The sequence below is a fragment of the Neodiprion fabricii genome, chromosome 4 (genome assembly GCF_021155785.1).
Source record: "Neodiprion fabricii isolate iyNeoFabr1 chromosome 4, iyNeoFabr1.1, whole genome shotgun sequence".
NCBI lineage: Eukaryota > Metazoa > Arthropoda > Insecta > Hymenoptera > Diprionidae > Neodiprion > Neodiprion fabricii.
The window spans coordinates 11,542,835-11,555,705 of record NC_060242.1 but is presented as its reverse complement, the minus strand read 5'-3'; the positions used below and the strand labels follow the sequence as shown (position 1 = coordinate 11,555,705).

At 43.2% G+C, this 12,871-nt stretch overlaps 1 long non-coding RNA gene across 1 annotated transcript in view; it reads left to right on the top strand.

The window, feature by feature from the left end:
- Nucleotides 1-6,824, top strand: part of LOC124181566 — a 31,601-nt gene extending 24,777 nt beyond the window's left edge. Inside the window, exons 4-5 of the long non-coding RNA XR_006870507.1 lie at nucleotides 2,413-2,427; nucleotides 6,442-6,824. This is a non-coding gene — a long non-coding RNA (uncharacterized LOC124181566). The remainder of the gene's footprint in view (nucleotides 1-2,412; nucleotides 2,428-6,441) is intronic.
- The last annotated feature ends 6,047 nt before the right edge of the window (nucleotides 6,825-12,871 follow it).

Genomic DNA, 12,871 nt, shown 5'->3' with positions numbered 1-12,871 from the left:
GAACGAAAGTAGCCACCTAAGAGAAGCATGATCTGTACGTATCAAAAATTTCCTACCGTACAGATAATGGTGAAAATGTACTACGGTCTCAACGACAGCTAAAAGCTCCCTACGAGTGACACAATAATTCCTCTCGGTTTTACTCAAAACTCTGCTGAAATAGCTTATCACTCTCTCCTGACCTCCCTGAATTGATGACAGAACCCCGCCTATTCCTGAAAGAGAGGCATCCGTATCTAAAATAGAAGGAATTTCGACCTCAGGATAAGCTAAAATCGGCGAAGAAATAAGATTTTCTTTCAATTTCTTGAAAGCTTTTTCGCATTCCGGGGTCCAGTCAAAAGGATTCTTGATTCCGGTCAAATGATGGAGAGGTTTAGCTTTACTAGTGAAACCTTTTACAAATCTTCTGTAATACGTACAAAGGCCTAAAAAGCTTTGAATTCGTTCTTTATTCTTAGGTGTCGGCCAAGAAGAAACCTTCTCTATTTTTGATGGGTCGGTCTTCACACCTTGTGCTGAAACGATATGTCCGAGGAAGCCTACTTCTTTCTGGAACAGATGGCATTTTTTCGGGCTCATTTTCAGACCTGCTTGCTTCAGCGTAGCGAAAACTTGTCTGAGATTTTGAACTTCTTCTTCAAAGTTCTTGCCAAAAACGATTATATCGTCCAAATAAACGAGGCATATTTTGCCCGTGAGCCCATGGAGAACAGCCTCCATCATTCGTTCAAAGGTAGCCGGGGCATTACTTAAACCAAACGGCATAACCTTGAACTGCCATCATCCTCCTAAACCCGTATCAAAAGCTGTTTTTTTCTCCATCTAGAGGATCCATTTCGACCTGCTAGTATCCGCTCTGAAGATCTATGGTGCTGAACCAAGTTGCACCAGCTATCAGGTCAAGTGTCTCGTCGATTCTGGGTAGAGGGTAAGAATCCTTCTTCGTTATATCGTTCAGCTTCCTGTAATCGATACAAAATCGTTTGGATCCGTCCTTTTTGTTCACAAGGACGATTGGTGAGGCCCAGGGACTAGACGATGGTTCAATAACATCGTTCTTTAGCATGTCTTCCACAAGCTTCTTCACCTCTTCTCGGGCGTTGAGAGCGAGTCTTCGAATAGCTTGTTTTATTGGCGAACTCTCTCCGACGTCGATCTTGTGCTTGACAGAAGTACATCGGCCCTTATCACCACTATCTTTGGCGAAAGAATCTATAAATTCTAGCAAAAGAGATTTAAACGATTCTCCCTGAGCTGAATATAACGAAATCAAAGATTTCTTAACAGGGCTCTGTAAATGTGAAGGGAAACGTTGTTGCAAATCATCCTTCGAAAGTTCTATTTCTCGAATTCTAGGAGGAGTCCAATAAATTCCATTTCTATTTGTACAAAGAGTTATTTCGCGATTGTTTGAAGCTAGTGAATTTCTCTTAGTCGAGATAACACAGTTATGAGCTGTAAGATAGTCTATTCCCAAAATACCTTCATCCTCTATATCTGCTATAAAAACCTTATGTGGAGAGTCGATACACCCAAAAAGGTTAATGTGGACAGTAACCTGTCTCAAAACCGGGGTTGTCTCTCCAGTGGCTGTTCGCAGAGAAAAAGAGGGAACAATCTGGTTATCGGATTTAAAGAGATCCGATCGAACTACGGTTACTTCCGCGCCCGTGTCTATTAACCATAGACAATCGACGCCATCAACAGTACCACGCGCGTAAAGACCAGACTGTCGTAGAATTCTAATTAAAAACTGTTCTCTAAGAGGGCTTTCACTTCCAACAATCTGCGATGATTTTCGCCCTGACAAATCATCCGAAATTAGTTTTTTGGATGAGTTCCTGTTGAAGAACTCGATTGAGGATTTGCTTTCCCTATTTCTATATTTTTCTCACGCCAATTATAAGAGTTTGGATTCGAGCCTTGCATCGGTTTTCCACTATTCTTTTCAAGTAAAAAACAATGATTAGCATCATGTCCTACTTTATGACAAAATAAACAGGTCAAGCCGGTTTGACTCGTCATGACCGCGTTCTTATTTACACGCTTGTTTCGTTGGTTTTGAAAAGAACCTCGATTTCTTGGTTTAAAATTATTATTGTTATTTTTATTTCTATAATTTTGAGGTTTTGACTCCTCCGAGTGTTCAAGACTTCGTCTTTTTGAGGTGTTTTCAAGCACCTCAATCCGACGAAGCCTGTTCAGCCCAAAATATTGTTTCCTCATTGCCTCCACCTCGAGGGCTTTGGCCGTTGCCTCCCGCAGAGTAGTGAGGCCCGACGTTCCAACGGCCATTTTAATCTCTGGATCATTGATCGCATGTAAGAAAGCTTGTGTTGCTAATAAATTACGAGACGGCTCGTGATCTGGCAAAGCTATACGAGAAAGACGTTCAATATCTTGACTAAGAGACGCGAGGTCTTCGTCTCGTCCTTGTCTTTTTGTCTGTAATTGTGCCGTGTACAGTTTCGTCAAGTGGTCATTTTCATATCTCAATTTGAGTGCAGAACTAAGTTTCTCATAATCGGAAATTTCTTCCTCAGACAATGCCGTTAAAACATTCAAAGCCGGCGTTCGACGACAAGAGGCAGGACTGCGGGCCCTCATGGCGGAGTCCCACTGATTATGTTTACTAATTGTATTAAATTGACGTTCATACTCGGCCCATGGAATCTTTTCGTCAAAAATTGGCGGTTTTAAACGATAAAGAGGTTTCTCGTTAATCTGAGAAGCAACCTCAGGAAGTCTCGAATTATTTAACAGACTCAAATGAGAGTATTGAGGCCGAACCTGAAACAGAGGCTCGGAAAAATCAACCTCATTGTTTACTCCATTTCTACAAACTGGGGATTCAACTACTCCCCTAGAAAAAGGCACAGACCTTGAATCTTGGACATCCTGGATTCGTCCTAGATGTCGGATCTCCTGAACAGTAGGAACGGGTACAGAAGAGGGAACAGGAGAGGGAAGCGAAGTAACAACTCTGGAACCCTGCGGTGTAACAGCTGGTCCTCCAGTGCCACTCATTTGATGAACGGACTGAAGAGCCGCCACAGTTGTCCGGAGTAGTTCGTGAAGACTAGTCTCGGAACGCGCTTGAGCTTCTCGTTGCTCTTGAAGCAACTGGACAAGTTGTTGTTGTTGTTGAGTAGCCGTATCCAGAAGCTGCCGTTGATATCTTTCGGCGGCTTCTTGTTGTTGGCTCATAATCCTTAGTAGGTCGATTTGTGAGACTGAGACCATCGTAGGGACAGGTAAAGAGTCCACTGAAGGTGCACAAATAGATTCGGGAACCCGCGGATTTTCGGTGATGGAATGTTCTCCGCCACTGTCCCAACGACGAGAGCGTGTCAAACGACCGCTACTCATAGTTTATTTCACTATTTCACGCACTGAATCAACTCGATTAATAAGAACTCAAGATCCCGCTTCTGACACCAATGTAACGTACTTTGACGTTACGTTAATAAAATATGGATCCGCGAGTTTACTTATTATCAAATCAAAAGAAATCAAGAGCGTGAATAGAATATCGTGAAAAATGCTTTCAATGCAAGATACGTGTTTCTCATTTAAAGTCTGAAACAAGACTGTTTTTACAATAATGTCGGTTGGTGCAGCAACCTTATTCTTTCTAAAGACATAAGAGGTTCATAAACGTCTTTTATCTATGCCGACTACTAGATCATTAAAGAGGGGGCAAAAGGGTGATTTCACTCTTTGTAACAATATATATGTCGGAGTATCACAAATCTCGTTGAATAATTCCATTACGTAATGTATGAAGTAAATAGAAGGATATTTCTTTTGAATATGAAACTAAACTAAATGAGCGTCAAGCGTTATTAGCAAGCTAAGAGTATAGCTGAATGACTGAATCTTAGCAACAAACAAATGGTTCGTTTATAACAACGCTTGGACGAAATCGACAGTTGCGGGTTAGCTAGAGAGCATACCAGACGTGTCGGGATCGTCACGCTAAATATGAATAATCAACGCCCAAAAGAACGCTTTACATCCTCTCCGCCTTTCCGAGGCTTTACGCCGACATCAAAAGTGGGATCTGGATCTGTTAACACACCAGGAGCAAGCGAGGGTAACGAAGAAAAGTGGCGATTACTTCTTGAACAACAGAATCGTAATTTCCTCGCGTTATTACAAGTGATGAAAACTCCTTCAGTGAATAATAATAATTATGTGTGTCTACCGGAGTTTGATCCTGATAAACCAGAAGTGAATGCGAGATCATGGATAATAACCGCGGATATTTGTATGGCCGATCAACCATTGCAAGGTGCATCTTTAATGATTGTGCTGAGTCGTGCCATGAGGGGACAGGCTTCGGCATGGCTGTCGCAGGTATCATATGCCGGGATAACGTGGATTGAATTTAAAAAATTGTTCGTATCAAGGTATGATTGTCCGGAGACTTCTGCTGCATTCTTGATAAATTTATCCAGCAGTAAACCTAAAGAAGGTAAGTGTATAGCGTCATATGCTGCATCGTTAATGAATTCATTGATGAATGAGTGGAAAAACTTGACCACTGAAGAGATAGCATTATCAACAACAATGGCGCATATTGCACGTTTTGAATCACGTGTTCAACGTCTTGCTTTCACTACTGATATTGTCACAAGAAATCAACTCCATAACGAGTTGAAAGCTATGTCATTTTTGAAACAAAGATCTTCAGATAGTCTAATAAACGAAATGAGGGATCCGGGTTCAAACGATATCAGCATTCAAGTTGACATTCAAGATTAACACTTCTTGCTAGGCGAATTTGGTGAAATTTCAAGTGCGTATACAGTTTTAGAATTTTAGAAATGAAGGTATATAGTTCAGGCCTTTCTGATTAGAAGTATGAACAAGGGGTTGAATCTGTAATTTTTATAGAACTCTAGAATATGCGGTTTGAAACTGAATTTGAAAGAGTGCACCGTGGTTAAGACATAAGAAATGAGTACCTGTCACTGGAAGGAAGTGACAGAGGTATTGTGTACCCTGTTTCTGGTTAAGAGCGGGAGGTCTCATCACTGGATTTAAGTGATTTGAGGTATTGTGTACCCTGTTTCTGGTTAAGAGCGGGAGGTCTCATCACTGGATTTGAGTGATTTGAGGTATTGTGTACCCTGTTTCTGGTTAAGAGCAGGAGGACTCATCACTGGATTTGAGTGATTTGAGGTATCGTGTACCCTGCTACTGGTTAAGAGCGGGAGGTCTCATCATTGGATTAAAGAGATCTGAGTTTTTATGAGAAATTGAGTGGAAGAATGTTCTAACTTGGATGGCCTGAACTATGTTATTAACTTCAGAATACATAGTTCACCTATTTGAATTTGAATCGAAGGCCAGGGTGGCCGAGGCGAAAAATTATTGACATTTTGTTTTGTTTTCTTTTGGAGATGAATCACACGAGGACGTGTGATAGGTCAGAATGGACGTGTCGGAGTATCACAAATCTCGTTAAATAATTCCATTACGTAATGTATGAAGTAAATAGAAGGATATTTCTTTTGAATATGAAACTAAACTAAATGAGCGTCAAGCGTTATTAGCAAGCTGAGAGTATAGCTGAATGACTGAATCTTAGCAACAAACAAATGGTTTGTTTATAACAACGCTTGGGGACTTTCGTTTCCGTTTGAATGTGAGTGACAGGTGTGCGAAAGAGTGCGAGAGAAAAGGCGAGAATTTAGCAGGATAGCAAAGGTGAGGAGAAAAGGAAATAGGGCGGAGAAGGAGCGGGAAAGACATAGACGGCAGGTCGGGTGAAGGGAATAGGGAGGCAGGGATGGAGGGAAGGGCGGGTGAAAAAGAAAGAAGGGGGAGAGTTTTGAGGTTAGGCAGAAAGAGCTGGTGGACGGCAACGATTCGGATAAGATAGGAAGAGGCAGTGACACCTAGAGAGTAAGAAGGGGGATAGAGTAGACAGGTAGGCGGCGGATAGATAAGGTAGGGAGCGGTGAAGGAGAGAAAGAGTATGAGTAACGCGGGTGGCCAAAAAGAAGGGGCGAACAGCGAAGAGGAGGAGAAAAAGAAAGGTAGGCCGGGGGCAGTAGCAGCGTTAGGGAGGGATAGGAGGCATAGCCTGGGATCGGCGACGGTGCTAGACTTATGGAAGAGAAAGCGGGAGGAGGACGGGGAAAAAGGGGAGGAGGAGGTAGACGGGTTGCAGGAAAGAGAAAGAGTATTTGGGAAAAGTAGGAAAGTGCACCGGTCGCCGGAGGGTAAGACAGGGGAGGAAGGGAAGGCAGAGGGAGGGGGTATACAAGATATGCTAAGGTTGATTAGGGAAGAGCTAAAGATAGGTCTAGAGGAGGTCAAAGGGCAGGGAAGGGGGATCAGGGAAGAAATGGAAAAGATTAAAGGCGAAATGACTAGAAGGGAAGGGCAGTGGGAAGTAGAGAGGGGGGAGATGAAGGAAATGATAAGGGATCTAGGTAAAAGACTAGAAGAGGTAGAAGAGCGGAGAGAGGGGGAGATGGAAAGGGTAAACGAGAGGCTGTTAGAATTAGAAAAGAAGAGTGCAGAAGGAGGGGGAGAAAGGCAGGTACAGGGGAATGCGGAAGTGGCGCAGGTAGCAATAGATAGATTGAAAGAGATGGAGTGGGCCATAGAGAGGAAAGGAAGAGAAGAAAGAAGGGGAAATATAGTAGTGAGAGGAGCGAGACTTGAGAAGGGAAGAGAAAAGGAAGAGTTGAAAAAGATTTTGCAGCTGATAGGGGTAGAGGTCGAGGTAAAGGATATGTGGGAGGTTGGCGTGAAAAAGGGGGGAGAAAAGGGGATATGGATAGCAAGACTAGGAAATAGGGAGCAAAAGAAGCAGGTAATGGGAGAAAAAAAGCCTACTCAAAGGGAGGGAGGAGAGAATAGACGAGGATCTCACCTGGGCAGAGAGAAGAATGAAATGGAAGTTGAGGGAGATAGCAGCTAGTGAGGAGAGAAGGGGAAACAGAGTAAGAATAGGGTATGCAAAGATCTGGATAGAAGGGAAAATGTGGAAGTGGGATGAGATAGGAGAGGTGCTTAGAGATGGTACAGGGAGAGCGAGGGAAGGGGGGCAAAGGGAGGGGAGGGGAAAAGTAGGGGAAAGCGATAGGGAAAGGTCAGCAAGCGAGGAAAGACAAGAGGGAAGTATAGAAGCACAGGGAAGGGTACGTAGTGAAAGGCAGTCGGGGGAATGGGTAGTGGGGGGGGGGACAGAGGCAGGTGGGGAGGGAGATAAGGAGGAGAGAGAGGGGAGTAAGCGAGGCAGTAAGGGAGGGGTGGAAAGTAGCTTTTTGGAATGTGGCGGGGCTCGCGAGAAAGGATGAAGATTTCTGGAGGGGGCTAGGGGAGTGGGATGTAATATTTCTAATGGAGACATGGATAGAAAAGAAGGGGTGGAAAACGATTAGAAATAAGTTGCCAGTAGGGTATAAATGGGAAGTGCAGTATGCGGTGCGAAAAAATAGGAAGGGAAGAGCAATAGGCGGAATGCTGTCAGGGGTAAGAAGGGAGATAGTAAGTGGGGAGGAAGGGAGGGAAGAGGTAAAAGAGGGCATGATAGCAAGGAAAATAAGTGTAGGGGGGGAAAAATGGGTAGTACTAGGAATATACATAAATGGGGACCTAAAAGAGAAGATAGGGGAATTAAAGGAGCGGGCAGAAGAGATAGAGGAAGGGGTAAAAGTGTTAGTGGGGGGTGATTTTGATGCCAGGACAGGGCAGGAGGGGGGAGGATGCTGGGGAGAAGGAGAGGAGGAGAGTAGGAGTAGGAAATCGAAGGACAGGAAAATAAACTCGGAAGGTCGGCAGCTGGTGCAATTTTTAGAGGAGACAGGATGGGCAATAATGAACGGGAACATAGAGGGGGATGAGGAGGGGGAATTTACGTATGTAGGAGGGGCAGGGGTGACAGTGATAGACTACGCTATAGGAGACATCGAGGTGAGGGATAGGGTCAAAAGGATAGAGATTGGGGATAGGGTTGACTCGGATCATCACCCGGTAATAGTGTGGTTGAGGGGGGCAGTGGCTAGGACAAGGAAGGGAAAAAGAGTAGGGGGAACTAGTAGAGGAGACTGGACGGAGGAGGGTAGGATGAGGTTTAAAACAGAAGTCAAATGGGAGGGGATAGGAGAAGTGGATGTAGGGAAAGAGATAGAGAAAAGAATAAGGGAGTTTGGACGAGCCTTAGATGTAGGAGGGAGGGGGAGGGAAGCGAAAAAGGGATGGTGGGATGAGGAATGTAGGCGAAAAAAAGCGGAAGTTAGGCAGAGTCTAAGGAAATGGAGAAAGGGGAAGGGAGAAGGGGACGCGTATAGAAAGGAAAGAAGGGAATATAATAGGCTATGCGAGGAGAGAAAAAAGAAAGAAAATGAGGGATTCATAAAAGAAGCAGCGGAAGCAAAGACAGAAAGCAAGGTATGGAAGATAGTTAATAGGGAAAGAAAGAAGTGGAAGAGGGTGAATGAAGAAATAGGAGATCAGGAGTGGAGGGAGTATTTCATGGGATTATTAGGCGGGGTAGAAAGCAAGGTAACAGAAGGCGGGGAGTCGGTAAATAGGAAGGGGGACGGGGAAGGGGAGCTGCAGAGGGAAGAGATTAGAAAGGTGATAGGAAAGCTGAGGGATGGAAAGGCACCAGGGGGGGATGTAATAGTTAGCGAGGTATGGTGGTTATGGGGGGAAAGAAATGGAGCAGTGGATATGGAAAACATCTAACAGAGTTTGGGTGGGGGAGGGCTGGCCAGAGGATTGGAGGGAGGGATTGATAGCGCCGATAGTTAATAAGGGGGAGGGGAAAAGGGTAGAAGAGTATAGGGGGGTGACTTTGATGCCAACTCTATATAAGGTGTATGCGATGGCATTAGCAGATAGGTTAGAAAGAGAGGTAGAAGAAAAGGGCTTGATACCACAAAACCAAACGGGTTTCAGAAAAGGCATGGGCACCATTGACAATATATACGTACTTAATTATTTAATCAATAGGCAGGTGGGAAAGGATAAGGGAAAGATGGTGGCGTTTTTTGTGGACCTGAAAGCTGCTTTTGATTCAGTAAACAGGAAGGTGCTGTGGGAGACTATGGAAAGGAGAGGGGTGAGGGAAGGGCTAAGGGTAAGGATAGAGAAAATTTACAAGGAAACAAAGAGTCGAGTAAGGAGCGGGGGAAAGCTAGGAGAGGCGTTTTGGACAGCGAGGGGGGTAAAGCAGGGATGTCCGCTCAGTCCGCTTGTGTTCAACCTGCTGCTGGCGGACTTAGAAGAGGAAATGGGGAGAGGGAGAAGGGTTGGGGGGGTGGAGTTAGCCGGCGGCAGGGTATGCACTTTAGCCTATGCAGATGATATAGTGTTACTAGCGGAAAGTGAAGAGGAAATGGAGGTAATGATTAGGAAGTTAGAAAGGTATATGGATAGGAAAAGGCTGACGGTAAATGTAGGGAAATCAAAGATTATGAGATTTAGGAAAGGAGGCGGTAGAAGGAAAAACATAGATTGGAGATGGAAAGGGAAAAGGATAGAGGAGGTGAAAGAGTTCAGCTATTTAGGGTATAGAGTAAAGTGCAATGGGGGACAGGAAGCACAGGTGAAAGAGAGAGTACGGAAAGCAGGGGTAGTAATGAGGCAGGTATGGGGAATAGGAAAAAGAAGGTTTGGGAGGGATTGGGAAAAAAGGATTTGGTTATTTGACAGGCTAGTATGGACGGTAATAGGGTATGCATCGGAGATATGGGGGTGGAGAGAGTGGAGGGCGGTCGAGGCGGTACAGGATAGATTTTTGAGATGGACATTAGGAGTGGATGGGAGAACACCGGGATATCTAGTAAGGGAGGAACTACAGAGGGAGAAACTAAGGATTAGGGCAGGGAGAAGGGCATGGAATTTTGAAAGGAAGCTGGAGCGAGGGGAGGGTAGCGAGTTAGCTAGGAGATGCTGGGAAGAGATAAGGGACAAGGCAGAAGCTGGGAGGCAGGGATCGAGGTGGGAAAGAGAAAGGGAAAGTTTCTTTGCGGAAAGGGGAGTAGAGAGTAGAGAGGTAGTCGCGAGAAGGGAGAGGGGCGAGATGGAGTTTAGGGAAATAGAGAAGAGAGAGAGGGAAGAACAGAGAAAAGAGAGGTTGGAGAAAATAAGGGAATCGAGGTACAACAGATGGTACAGGCTAGTGAAAGGAGAGGGGATACCAGGATATCTGGGAAAGGGATGGGGAGAAAGCAGGTGGATAAGGGTGGCAAGATTTAGGTTAGGAAGCGAGATGAAGGAGGCAAGGTACTGGGAAGAAGAGGAAAAGAGAAGGTGTAGGGTGTGCGGTGGGGAGGAGGAAACATGGGAGCACGTATGGGAAAGGTGCGTAGGCTGGGATAGAAGGGAGGAAAGCTGGCAAGAGGTGGTGAGGGAGATGTTAGGTGAGGAGGGGGTGGGAGAAGTCTGGATGAGAGAATTGGAAAGGATCAGGGATGTACCTGAGAATGAAAGAGTGAGAGATGAATGGGAAATGGAAGTCGATTAGGATAAGGACGAATTAGGGAATAGAATAAGGTAAAATAGGATAAGGTTAAGTAAAGATAAGGATAAAAAGTAAGAAAAGGATAAGAGGGAAAGTAAGGGAATGGCAAGGCAATGGCACAGGACACAGGCAATTAGAAATTAAGTAAATTAAGTAAGGATAAGGTAGGAAGTAAGAATTAGGGTAAGAATAGGTTAAGAAAACATGTAAAAAAAAATATTGTAAAGGAAGAGGAAAAGGGAAGTCCTTGTAACCCCAAGGGGAACAATAAAGATTACTACTACTACTATAACAACGCTTGGACGAAATCGACAGTTGCGGGTTAGCTAGAGAGCATACCAGACGTGTCGGGATCGTCACGCTAAATATGAATAATCAACGCCCAAAAGAACGCTTTACATTCTCTCCGCCTTTCCGAGGCTTTACGCCGACATATATATATAATCAATAAATAAATAATTTTATCTACAGTTTATACATTAGTCACTTTGTTGTTTTGTCGTTCATGATACAAAGTTGTTTGAGTTGTCGTGATACACAACAAAGGTAAAAAAGTATTACACATATTTTGAAATGCACGCCTTTTTAATAGCAAAGATACACGGATGTATTCTATTTAATACAAAAGTAAAAGCATATTTTCATCATCCATAAAATCATTCATTCGGGTTTTTCTTCTTGAAATACAGTTAATAAAATATCACAAATTCGTCATCAAAAAGATTCATGAAATTTTTATAAAATATTTGTAGAGAATTTTACTGGTTTCAACTAAATCTCTTTAAAATATTAGAAATTTTACTCTGAGACTTCAAAAATATGTGCCCCTTTATAAACTCTAATTACCTAATATCATTGATGACAAATCATGTTTTCTAAAAACTGCAGTTTTTGAAGATCTTTCCGATTTTAAGACTAAAACTATAATTTTATTTTTCATTACGCGTAATATTTGTACGCAGTGCTGAATTTGTAGCGTTCTTATTTCACGAAATTGGTCATGTTAACCAAGGGTAAAGAACAAGCGCCGCGTGTTGTGTCTGTGGCTTTTGTATAATAGAGTAAGTCGCGTCTGTATGTGTTTTCCCCGCTCACTTTTCTCTATCCCCGAAATTTTAAAATTCTCATCGTTAGCGTTGACAATAGTCAGTCTTCTCAGCGAAGTAGGTACGAGAAGGAGCTCTATAGACTGTCGATCAGTCGTATAGCTTTAACAACCATAATTAGCAAAGGACCCCGCACGTTTTGATAGGAAAATGGCTTTCAGTCAATTGCTCTGAAATTTCAGGAAAATGCTGTTCTGGGTTCCCTGATCAAAAGTCTCCATGGCCACAAGTCTGTCCGAATCCAATTTTTCGAGGTACAGGCAATAGAACATAAAATTTGTGATATTTTGCAAAATAAATTTTATTTCGTCTTTTTATATAAACTAATGAGTAGGTATATTCCAGCGTATTTGAATATCTTCTATTTCGACAGCTTCCTGTGTATTCATGACTGCATTCAATAATCTTGTGGATGAATAATGCATATCCTGAAATCGGGCATAGCTCAAAAACCAAATCACCGAAGCCACATGGACACAAGTACCTAGTGTTCTTGCCCCAGATTGACATGTACAATAGTAACTTTGAATCAGTTTTTCGTCATTTTCAATATTGTCCATCTCATCCGTTCCTATAAAAGCGATCCATAACTGATGACGTGTTGCATTCCGATATCGAGAATAAAACCTTAAGCGTAAGAGCCCTCACTAACGATGTAAACAATAATCAAACAGCAATGAATCTCGCTCGTTTGTTTAGTCAGAATATATGTTGTGAAATAACACATATTTTATGTTCTATTGCTTGCAGCTCAAAAAATTGGATTCGGAAAGATTTGTGGCCATGAAGACTTTTGATCAGGGGACCCAGGACAGCATTTTCCCAAAATTTCAGAACAATTGACTGAAATTTTCCTATCAAAACGTGCGGGGTCATTTCCTTTCGCACTCTGTGTGATCCACGTTCGCGCTTTTTCAATAAACCTTCGATAAAGCTGTACTCATCCGGCGAGTGGTTTTTCGTTTCTGAAACCTGCTCAATCCTACAATTTCCGGCAAGTGTGTACGTTTTTTCAGAACCAGTGAATTGAATAAATTTTAAATGTGATTCCACGCTTATCAAAGAGCGCGTGCGATCTTAGATGAAATCGAAAAATTTCGGTCAAACTGCGGAAACCATTAGAAAGTTAAGGATAAAATATTATTGTTATGAACATTTAAGTAGCGCAGGCATCTTACACGTTACAGATAACGTGATTTAACACTGTGCGCTGCCTTGAGAGAATTGGCGTGTAACACCTCCCATACAAAACTGTCAATGAAACATTCTC